Consider the following 12,405-nt stretch of genomic DNA (forward strand, 5'->3'; position numbering starts at 1 on the left):
CTTTTATTTTACAGAGATGGCTTTTTTCCTTAAACCTCATGAACCAACCTCTGTTAGTTTCCAACTTTTCTTCTGCAGCTTCTTCACATCCCTCAGTCTTCATAGAATTGAAGAGAGTTAGGATCTTCCTCTGGATTAGGCTTGGATTTAAGGGAATGTTGTGGCTGGTTTGGTCTTCTATCCAGACCCTTCAAACTATTTCCAGATCAGCAATAAGGCTGTTTTGCTTTCTTACCATTCATGTGCTCACTGGAGCAGCACTTCTCATTTTCTTCAAGAATTTTTTCTTTGCCTTCACAACTTGGCTCTTTGGGCACGAGAGGCCCAGTTTTGGGCTTATCCTGGCTTTAGACGTGCCTCCTCACTGCGCTTCCAGCTTTCGGTTTGAAATGAAAGATGTGCACCTCATCCTTTCATTTGAACACCTGGAGGCCATTGTAGGGTTGTTAATTGGCTTAATGTCAATATTGTTGTGCCTCAGAAAACAGAGAAAGCCAAAGAGAGGGAGAGAGAAGGGGGATCAGCTGGTCAGCGGAGCCGTTGGAACCCACACAACATTTATCAATTAAGTTTGCCATCTTACGTGGGTAGTTTGTGGTGCTCCAAAACAATTAAAACAGTGACACCAAAGATCACTGATCACAGATCATCATAACAAATACAGCATAATAATACTAAAAAAGTTTGCAGTATTGTGAGAGGTACCAAACTCTGACACAGAGTCATGATGTGAATATGTATTACTGGAAAGTTTGCACCAATATAATTGTTTGTTGCAGGGTTGCCATAAACCTTCAATTTGTAAAAGACTCAATATCTGTAAGTGCAATAAAGGGAAGAAGTACAAAATGAGGTATGCCTGTAAAAGACAAGATTTAAAACCTTTGAGGGAGAAATTATCAGACATGATGATTCATTGGATTTAGTGACAATGGAAAGATCAGAGAAGACTGAGGTTTGCAACATGGGTAACTAGAAAAATGATAGTATCACTGACAGTGAGTGGAAAGAAAATAGAAGATGCTTGCTTTGAAAGGAGAGAAAATGGATTCACTCAAAAGATATTAGTGTCATACCTATAATAAGCCAAGCACTGTGCTAGGCAGTGGAGGACAGACATGAGAGACACAATCTATATTTTCCTAAAGGAACTTCAAGTCTTCACTCACTTATCAGTTTATTTATTATCCAATTAACATTTTTAAAACTCTAGACACTAAGGCGAATATTAAATAAGAAACCATCCTCGTCTTTGAGGAGTTCTCAGGCTGGCAGTAGAGATACTCACCTATAAAAATGATCATCAAATTTAAAGTACTGTAAAGGACATATGCCAAAATCTTTTAGATGTTATATTGTTAAATTTAGGGAGTGGCAGTGGACCATGCAAGTGTAATTCTCTGTCAGGTAGCTGGCTTGAAGTTCAGGAGAGGGATTGTGACTAGCTATATTTGTAGACTTCAGGGTCAGTCACTTAGTTGAGAACAGGGAGTGAAGGGTGGCTGACACCTGCATTCAGTGTAAGGGAAAAGGGTAAGGATAAGGAGCCCCATAGATGGAACAGCCAGGATCCTAGACATATTCAGATAGGGAAATAATAAGACGCAGTGCAAGACAATGAAGAAGCTCGCATGTGGCTGGCCCCCACCTTCTTGGGAACACCAAGAGGCAAATTGAAGGGAAGAAGATTAAGGGTTTATCAAAGATCCAATTTTGCAGAGAAATCCAAGGAATCTGAGGAGTAAGTAGCCTGGCAACTGGTCCCTGAGGTAACCTTCAGGAGAGCAGAATAAGTGTGTGTGTGGGGGTGGACTGGGTTACGAGGGTTCCAGGATCTGGAAGATGGTGAAGGAACAGAGCCTCTGACTGCATAAAATGGTCCACAGATGCCAGGCTCTACACTGAAGAAATGAAATATAATATTAATTTCAGGGGGGTAAGTAGTGGGTTTAAAAGTTTTTATTTTGGCTTTTATTTGACAGTTGGGATAGGAAAACTCAAGCACTTTTCTAATGGGAAAAGGGAGCATTAAAGATGCAAGGGGCAGAGTTGCGGAAAGGACGGGATGGGAACGAGGCCTCTGGTGGAGCTGTTGTTATCCTTGCAAAGAAGATGAAAGGTTTCTTTCTCAGAAAGGACAGGAAGGACAACAGGGAACATAGAGAACGGTAAGGGAAACAGGGAGGGAATTGGACTAAATTTTTTTTAATGATATGAAGAGTCTGAGGAAATCAGAATATGAAATTATGGCAGCAACTAAGTGATTTTGAGAAGAACGTTAAGAAATTGGGATAGTTACTAGTGGGAATGCACCTGGGAGTCAACTGGAGCTCACTATAAGCACTGTTCAATCATGGATGTGCTGTAGGAATTTTGTGCAGGGTAATTCTTGGCTTTCCAGAACTCTCCTGTGCCTTGTAGGAAATTTGGCATCACTGGCTCCTGTCCACTCAATGCCAGTATTGCACTGTGATAACCAAAACCACCCCAGTTAATTTCCAAATGCCCTGGGTTGAGAATCACTTAGCTGACATTGGATGGCCTGATGTTACAGCAGAAACAAATTATTATTTTTTTGTACTAGTATATGGCCTTCCCCAGTAACACTTAGGAACCTGAAATCAGAGTTTAGTAGTTTTAAAAGATTGGACAGGAGTAAAAGAAATGTTCCTAGATTTTTTCCAGCTTTGACTGAGAATCTATATTCTCATATATATATCATACCCAACCGACCTCCATAGATCTTGTTCCAGTATAAGCAATTGCTAAGCACACAAAGCATTTTAGAGCTGAATACAGTTCCACAGAGATTAATTATTGCTGATTCAGAGATATTTATATAGGCAATGTGTGTCTAAACCCTGATCCAAAGCCTAGTTTTATGAGCCTGGCCCTTGGCCCGGGAAGTGGGGGTGGAGAGGGACCAGAGTTACAGGAGGCAAAAAGGAAATCAGAGAACCTAGCCTCTAAGGGAGGCCTTGTGGTCTCTGGGTATAGCACGGCTATCCCACACAAATATGGCTCAGGTCTTAGGAGTCTGAAAATACAACTGCTGATCTGCTCCAACAAACACAGTCCTAGAAATACTGACAGTGGCACAGCTATCTGTGGAAGCCTTGTATCTGCCCAGATAGAAAAAAGGCAAGTTAAATATAGCTTACCAAAATAATTTATGGGACCTGATACTTAGGACATGTTATCTCAGAGCTAGACCCCAGCTTCCATTTATCTGGCTGCCCTATGTTCCTTCATTCTCTGTATGCTTTGCTAACTTATGTGACCAGGACCTCAGCCTTCCCCGAGCCTTTCCTGCGTGGCTAAACCAAAGGCCTTCCACCTGCCAATTGCTTTGCCCTACTTTGACCCCAGTCTACTGGGCCATGGCCCTCAGTTAAGCCTTGCTCCAGTGATTCTTCAGGTGCAACTTCAGCCCATTTCAAACACTCCTCCCACTCAAAACACTGATGGTGATCTGCCTGGTTTGGGTCCCTGCCTGTTTTCCCAAAACTTTCATAAACCTTCTAATTGCAATGCCCTGCCTTCTAATTTTGTGTATCAAAGTGTAGCAGCACTTTTCAGCCCCAACAGCCATTAGTATGACATTTCCAAACATCTAAAATAGGCCAAGGCATTTCAGAAGACCCATCCAGAGTGTGAAGACCCTCCCTGCTTTTAGTCAGGCATACAACACAAATGAACCAAAATAAAGAACACTTAAAATGTGTTTAAGTAGGGCCATGTTCCAAAATCAAAGACTACAGAAAAGATTATTTATATATTAGTAGCATTTATTATACCACCCTTAGCTTTGAAGGTTCTGATTGTTGATTTTGGATGTACATAAATTCATCTAATTATGTATTTCAATCTTAAGCCTTCAACTGTTTAAGATATATGAATTCCTAAAACACAGCTCTCAGAAAATGAGTAGAACTTTAATAATAATGAAATAGTAAACTGATTGACAGAAAAATTGTGTAGCTTATTTTTCACTGAAAATGTCAATCATCTTAAATTATAATATTATCATGTCAAACAATACATACATAACTTAGAGTTATACACTACCTCATATTTTGAGTGTATTTCTTATACTCTTTAAAACTCTTTAATTTTAGGAAAATTAGTCTGTTTACATTTCACTGACAGTGAGCAACGAAAAAGACACATTTCATTATTCAATTGTCTGACATATGATTTAATTATAATAAGATTCTGATACTGAGGCAACATTGAAAGGGCCAATATACTATTTCCATCAAAGTTTTCCCTAACCCATGCCACATAGCAATCTCCCATCTCCTTGGTTTAGTGTTTGGACCATCCAATTTAGCATATATCCAAAGGTCTCATAAAGACCTCTAGAGGTTCCAAATCTTGTCAATTTAACAAGTGCATAGAGTGTCAATTTTGTAAGACCACCAATTCATTCTCAAGGACAACAGTCATGTCTTCTGCTTTTTTGTATTTTCCATAATATGGGCAAAAGACAAAAGTTCTAGAATCAGTATAAAAGCTATTGATCTCCTAATTCAAAATCCATACCCTCAACTATTTATAAGCCACAAACATAAATGTGGTAATTCACTTGCGTTGAACTACACCTTATTCCTGAATTCTCTTCTGATTGTCCTTTTGCAGAATATGTTGGAAGTAATCTTTTATGACTTGAGCATTCAGAAATTTTTTGTAGTATGAGTAGTAGAGAGGGTGCTGTGCTAGATGACTATTGCTATAAAAAAATCACATTAATAGGCACATATGCTAAAGATCAATCAAGAAGACTAGCTAATTTGAAAGTGTCTTAATCTGATTCTGTGAGGATATTGTATATTGGAGGAGGATGGGAGAAAGGGGGATGTGGGGCATATAGTGGACAAACTGTTGCCATCAAAGTGAATCCCTTGGTGGTGAATGCCATTCTCCCCGTTTTGACAATGTTCAGAGTTTCTCTTATTTAGGGTTGCCAGATTTAAGTATGTCTAATTTAGGATGTGCATACTGCATGTGGCATACTTATACTAAAAATTATTCAGTTTATTTGAAATTCAAATTTAACAAGGCATTCTGTATTTTATCTGGCAACTCTAATTATCTCAATTCTAATTCTAAGAAAATTTATTTTCATTCAATTTTTGCAACTAAGTATATGCCATTATAGCTGCAATTGGCAAAGAGAGGATAGAAGATCAATGCAAAAATCAAATCAAGTAAGTTAGGATAGTAACTTCAAAAGACTATGTATTTCTTTCAACACCCATTCATGATAAAATCTCTTAACAAAATGGGTATAGAGGGCAAGTACCTCAACATAATAAAGGCCATATATGACAAACCCACAGCCAACATCATTCTTAACAGTGAAAGGCTGAAAGATTTTCCTCTAAGATCAGGAACAAGACAAGGATGCCTATTCTCCCCACTTTTATTCAACATAGTACTGGAGTCCTAGCCATGGCAATCAGACAACACAAAGAAATGAAAGGCATCCATATTGGCAAGGAAGAAGTCAAGCTGTCCCTGTTTGCAGATGACATGATATTGTACATTAAAAAAGACCCTAAAGAATCCACTCCAAAACTACTAGATCTAATATCTGAATTCAGCAAAGTTGCAGGATACAAAGTTAATACAAAGAAATCTGTGGCATTCCTATACACTGATGATGAACTAGCAGAAAGAGAAATCAGGAAAACAATTCCATTCACAATTGCATCAAGAAGAATAAAATACCTAGGAATAAACCTAACAAAGGAAGTAAAAGACCTATACCCTAAAAACTACAAGACATTCTTAAGAGAAATTAAAGAGGACACTAATAAATGGAAATTCATCCCATGCTCTTGGGTAGGAAGAACTATTATTGTCAAAATGGCCATCCTGCCTAAAGCAATCTACAGAATCAATGCAATCCCTATCAAAATAACAACAGCATTCTTCAACAAACTGGAACAAATGGTTCTAAATTTCATATGGAACCACAAAAGACCCTGAATAGCCAAAGCAATCCTGAGAAGGAAGAATAAAGCAGGAGAGATCTTGCTTCCCAACATCAAGCTCTACTACAAAGCCACAGTAATCAAGACAATTTGGTACTGGCACAAGAACAGATCCATAGACCAGTGGAACAGAATAGAGAGTCCAGATATTAGCCCAAGCATATCTGGTCAATTAATATATGATACAGGAGCCATGGATATACAAGGGGAAATGACAGCTTCTTCAGCAGCTGGTGTAGGCAAAACTGTAACATGTAAGAGAATGAAACTAGATTACTATCTAACTCCATACACAAAAGCAAACTCAAAATGTGAGTCATGAAACCATAATCCTCTTTGAAGAAAACATAGGCAAAACTCTCTTGAATGTAAACATGAGCAACTTTTTCATAAACATATCTCCCCGGGAAAGGGAAACAAAAGCAAAAATGAAAAAGTGGGACTACATTGAACTAAAAGCTTCTGTACAGCAAATGACACCATCAGCAGAACAAAAAGGGATCCGACAGTATGGGAAAATATATTTGTAAATGCCATATATTTCAAAGGGTTAACATCTGAAATATATAAAGAACTCACATGCCTCAGCACCCAAAAAGCAAATAACCCAATTAAAAAATGAGCAGAGGATCTGAAGAGACACTTCTCCAAATAAGAAATTCAGATGGCCAACAGAAAAGATGCTCCATATCACTAATTATCAGGGAAATGCAAATTAAAACTCAATAAGATATCACCTCACACCACTTAGGAGGACCAACATCCGAAAGACAAGGAACAACAAATGTTGGCGAGGTTGTGGAGAAAGGAGAACCCTCCTACACTGCTGGTGGGAATGTAAATTAGTTTAACCATTGTGGAAAGGAGTATGGAGGTTCCTCAAAAAACTCAAAATAGAAATACTATTTGACCCAGGAATTCCACTCCTAGGAATTTACCCTAAGAATGCAGCAGCTCAATTTCAAGAAGACATATGCACCCCTATGTTTATCGCAGCACTATTTAGAATAGCCAAGAAACGGAAGCAACCTAAGTGTCCATCAGTAGATGAATGGATAAAGAAGATGTGGTACATATACACAATGGAATATTATTCAGCCATAAGAAGAAAAGAAATTCTATCATTTGCAACAACATGGATGGAGCTAGAGGGTATTATGCTCAGTGAAATAAGCCATGTGGAGAAGGACAAGTACCAAATGATTTCACTCATCTGTGGTGTATAAGAACAAAGCAAAAACTGAAGGGACAAAACAGCAGCAGAATCACAGAACCCAAGAATGGACTGACAGTTACCAAAGGGAAAGGGACTGGGGAGAGTGGGCAGGAAGGGAGAGATAAAGGGAATAAGGGGCATTATGATCAGCATACATAACGTAGCAGACAGACAGGGAAGGCAGTATAGCACAGAGAAGACAAGTAGTGATTCTATAGCATCTTACTACACTGATAGACAGCGACTGTAATGGGGTATGTGGTGGGGACTTAATAATGGGGTGAATCTAGTAACCATAATGTTGCTCATGTGATTGTATATGAATGATACCAAAAAAAAAAGACTATGTATTTCTGAGGTTAAAGACCTTAACTTATCATTCTCACTGCTCTATTCCTACCCACTACTAATGTTCTAAGGAATGGTAGGGGTTAAATATATTTTGTGTACAAAATAGAAGATATAAATGTCTCAAATTTTTTTTGAGAAGGCAAACTCTTCTTTTTTGTCACCAGGAAAGAAAAGTCTGGCTAATCAATTCCTTTTAGTTACCTCAGCTCAAACAGCTCAAATAAATACAGTATGTAATGGTAAAGCTGGAGAACACAGACTGGCTGTGGCTATAATCCAGAGATCCTGCCAAGTCTAGAAAAAGTGTCAATGAAGTCATTGTTCATAAGATTTCGGAGACAGTCACCTTTAATAAGAATTTGTACACTTGCATTACAAACTCATTAGGCAATACAGATTTAGGTACACTCTAATATATCTAAATCTAATGTAACATTCATAAAAATATAATATTTTTGCTAAAGGACTATGGTTTTATATTCCACTTTAAGGCATTTATGAGAAAATAGTCTGATTATTCTTGGGATTTCAGGTAAAAGCTTAGTCTTTTTGGCTAAAAAGGAGAAAGAACTGGGATAGTCATTCTAAGGAGAAATGGAAAAGCCCTGGCAATTTCTGGAGAGGAAAAGAAGGAGAAAGGAGTTTTAGGAGGTGAAGAGATATTCTTTAAGAATATAGACATAAAGGAAATACATATGAATAAGGAAAAATAGGAATAATGGTGATAATAGTGAGGCATAGTACTACTTAAACAATGTTAGGGAGAAGATTAAAAGGGAGCTCATAGGATGAGCCCATAGAAAAAGTAAATAATACTATGAATTTTATGGAATTTAAAGTATGTTTTAAATTATTTATGTTTTTGAAAAATTGAATTATTATATTGAGAACCACAGTTTATTTCAAGTATACATTTTCATTCATTTGTTACATCAGTGAATGAGAAAATGGCTATATAGCATTGGACAACCTAATGTAACTTAACTAATACAGTAAACAAAAATTTCATTTAACTGTTTAAATTCAAAGGAAAAATTATTAAATGACCGAAATCAACTTTAGAGATGTAAAAATGGTTTTTATAAGCAAAAACACATCCTAATGTTTGCAGAGTTGCCTTTGACCCTGCTTGTAGAGGCCAGATCTTCAGCATATGTCAGTGAACCACTTGGTAGATCTACCAATGGAAGAAAATTGAAGAGATATACAAAAATTAAAAGATGGTCATATGGAAAGTGATTGTTCTCACATGGAAGTTACATAGAACAGATCAGTTGTTCAAAATTAGAATTTTTTCTCAGCTCTCTAGGTTTCTTCAGACTTCTAAGAACATGTAGCATTTGTGAGGCATAAATGTATGCTTTGCTTGAAAAACATCAAAATATTATGTAAAACCAATAATGAAATGAGAGTAGGTGACACTATTAGTTGAGATTATTAAAAAAAATTCATCTTAGTAAATTTGAAGATCTCACTGGCTTCATTCAATGATTCATGAATTGGGCAACATCCCATGTAGCAAGTAGAACTGACCTCCCGAGGAGCTGTACAAAACGGAAGGGTTTATAGACAGAAACAAGATGGAAGAAGGAAGTTAGAAGAGTGGGTGTTTTCAGGCAAGGTTATCTTCCTTCAGAGGAAGTCAGGGAGTCTTATGATGCAGATTACATCACTTGTGCTGATCAGGAAATTTCTCACCGATAGGCTTAAAATTCCACTCCAGGGAGAGGCTGAAACTGCAACTGGGTTAGGTATTAAGCCTCGTGGGGTTTGGCAAAAGTGATTCCATTTTGGGCTTGCTGTGTCTTTTTAACAAGATATTTACACTATTCTAAATGAGTGTGTCTGTATAATTGCTAGGAAGTTAAAGATCAGCAACCTCAATTAACAAATGAGAAGCAGAACACTCCCTATTTTTTCCTCTTTATGATGATTTTGTGGAAATAATAACTCTATGTTTAGGTTCTAAATCCACATCTCATCTTAACACAAAACCAGAACATGATAGACACTCACTAAGGTTGAACAACATTTAATATAATGCAGGAAACCATGAAATAAACACAGTTCTATCAAGATGAAAGTAAAGAACATGCAAAAATCAGTAAGATCTCCTTAAAATGAATTGTAAGAAAACCATTCCAAAGAAGTAGAAAAAAATCCTCAATTGCGAATTAGCTTTAAAGCATATTTTGTAAGCATACAAAAATTAAAATTAGGCCAAGAAGCACATGGACAGTTAGAACGTAAACCCTTTGAATATACAGGCAGTCCTCACGTTTGCACAGTTCCAACATACATGAATTTCAGTTACCCAGATTTAGTTAATATCAGTACCCCAACAACACAGTTCCAATTTCAGTTACCATGACATATCAACTAGATATAATTGTCTAATTGTTATTCATTTCACAGTCATAGCAAAGTGTGTGGGTGTGTGGACTACTTGTGTCCTGGTGATAAACCTGTATCACATTTTACAAAAATACGTCCTTGAAAGGGAGGATTGGCCAAGAAGTGTTGCAAAGATATGATAAGTGATAGCAGGGAAAGTAAAATTCGAATCAGTTGTAAGTAGAATTATAGAAGACAGAGCTGACAGTAGGAATGTGGACACCATGGGCTTTTACAAGGCTCTAGGTACACAGTCAGAGGCAATCGGCGAAGGCAAACTCGTCAATATAAAGGAGGAGAGTGACGGCGGCTAAAAGGATGAAGATGTCTGGAGGAAATGATGCCAACTGAAAGAAGAACTTTACCTCAAAGGAATTCTTGGAGATACTTCACATTGAAAGTGCAGAGAATAAAATGATGGAAGCTGTTCCAAACTTAAAAAGGAATATGACAAGTTAGAGCAGACTTGTGGATTTCCTTCGGCTGAATCTCTAAAAGGATGAGGGCTTTTCAGGGCTCTCTTTCCAATTCAAATGTTCCATTCACACCTACTTTCCATGATGATGACTGCCTTTTGTGTATCCTTCCTACTTTTCACTAGAGTGTTAGATCCCTATCCTAGCTAGTTGAAGATCATTTTTATGAAAGTTTATCTCTCTGAATCCAAGACTAAAATCTAGCTGTACACTTGTGCAGGTCTGCAACAATAACCTTTCCATTAGCTTGAATATTCCATCAAGAGAGAGGAGATGCCAAGTGGAACTGAAGGCTCGTCATGTTCTCCATGGATCCTTCCAGTATCTCTCATGTACTAAACCCCAGCTCTGCCCTGTACACTACACCAAGGTCTTACCAAGTCTTAACCTCAGATAAACCACATTAATAATCTTGCCATATCACCTTACAGATTCCACAACACATGGAAAGAAAGAGTAGTAATGAACAATGGAGAGAATAACTGCTTTGGAATAAAATACCAAATAGAGACAAGGAACATACCTTTTATGTCATCTTCTATCTTGGGTAAATTTGGTGAAGCCAGTGTATCAAGTGCAAAGGTAAGGTCTTCATGGAAAGTTTCAACATGTCCTCCACTAATATGGACCTCAACCAACCTGAAAAAAGATAGTAAGCCAGGAAGTGGGGAAAAAAGATTTCATGATTAAGGTCTATATTTATAATTTAGTTTAATGAGAATACTAGTTGGTCAGCTCTTTACGCCTACCTTAGAAGTTCTGTTTCTGAAGCTTTTATGGAACTACGTGGAACATACTGCTGTGTCATTCCTCTTAGGGCAAAAAAATGTGTTCACATGCTTTAAATTTCTCTTTTCTTTCTCTGGACAAGTATTCCTCTCTCAGAAATTCCTGCCTCTCCATGCTGTGGTTGAGGAGACAGTGGTAATGAGCTCTGTCTGGCAGTCTGAGGCAAACTAAATTGAAGAAACAGTAACAGGTATGGCCCTGCAGCTGACATTGGAATCAAAGACTCTTTGTTTTCTTTGGACTGACGACCGAGGGTTGCCTCATGAGTAGTCTCCCTGGAAAAGCATTTCCAGCGTCGTCACTCTGTCTCTGAGAATTGAATCAGATCTGAGGCATACCTTTTCCTCAAGTGCCCAGGGCGTCACAATGGAGCTTTCTGTGTCAAAAGCAATGTCAGCCTCATCTTTTCATCAGGGTGTGGTGAACCTGGCTCACACATCAAGGTGCAGTCAGCCCAAACTGTGACAGGGAATCTAGAATAGCATGTCTTTTAAATTGATTTATATGATTGCATTTGTTTATATGATTATATGAGGGTGGAGCCATGTCTTTTTCTTTGTGTGTTAATGCCTAGCACAGTCAGTGCCTACAGTCAAAGCATACAAGCTCACAGTGAAGGTTGTACTAAACTTAGGAGTGTATTTGATGTTTTCCAGAGCTGACCTTACAATTACTCTTGACCCTCTTCAAGGCCAATGCAAGTGAGAACTGGAACCAAGTTGTATAAAGTTGGCAAGCAATAAATAAATATTAAATGTAAAGAAATAGTTGGAATGGTATTATGTATATATTCCAGGATTATATTTATCTCCATGCTCCGTCTAAACAAATGGCATCCTATCCTGTCCAGCCTGCTTAAAACTGCAGTTTAGCTTTTCTTGCTTAAGGTTACCAAGGCAAAAGAAACTGACCAAAAGGTGCCACTGTTATTTTAATATACAGAGGGCTCACGGTTTGTTCATGCTTCTCACCATTGCAAGTGCTGGGCAAAACTGAGATCTCTGGCAATAATAGGTTTCACTGATTTTATAAGGTGATTTGGCAGAAATGGACACAGCCATACTGAATGCTATTACTAAGTGCCTACCTACAGTATCTCATTCCAGATACGCTCCTCCCAAATGTTAAGAAATATGCTGAAGCAGAGGCATTTGAATATTTACTGATAAACTTAACTTTC

At 37.8% G+C, this 12,405-nt stretch overlaps 1 long non-coding RNA gene across 1 annotated transcript in view; it reads right to left on the reverse strand.

The window, feature by feature from the left end:
- The window catches only part of LOC140848240 (uncharacterized), a 32,568-nt gene extending 20,986 nt beyond the window's left edge, over nucleotides 1-11,582 (reverse strand). Inside the window, exons 1-2 of the long non-coding RNA XR_012128808.1 lie at nucleotides 11,186-11,582; nucleotides 10,960-11,075 (exon numbers count right to left, since the gene is read on the reverse strand). This is a non-coding gene — a long non-coding RNA (uncharacterized lncRNA). The remainder of the gene's footprint in view (nucleotides 1-10,959; nucleotides 11,076-11,185) is intronic.
- Nucleotides 11,583-12,405: the final 823 nt, after the last annotated feature.

The sequence above is a fragment of the Manis javanica genome, chromosome 3 (assembly GCF_040802235.1).
Source record: "Manis javanica isolate MJ-LG chromosome 3, MJ_LKY, whole genome shotgun sequence".
NCBI classification, from domain to species: domain Eukaryota; kingdom Metazoa; phylum Chordata; class Mammalia; order Pholidota; family Manidae; genus Manis; species Manis javanica.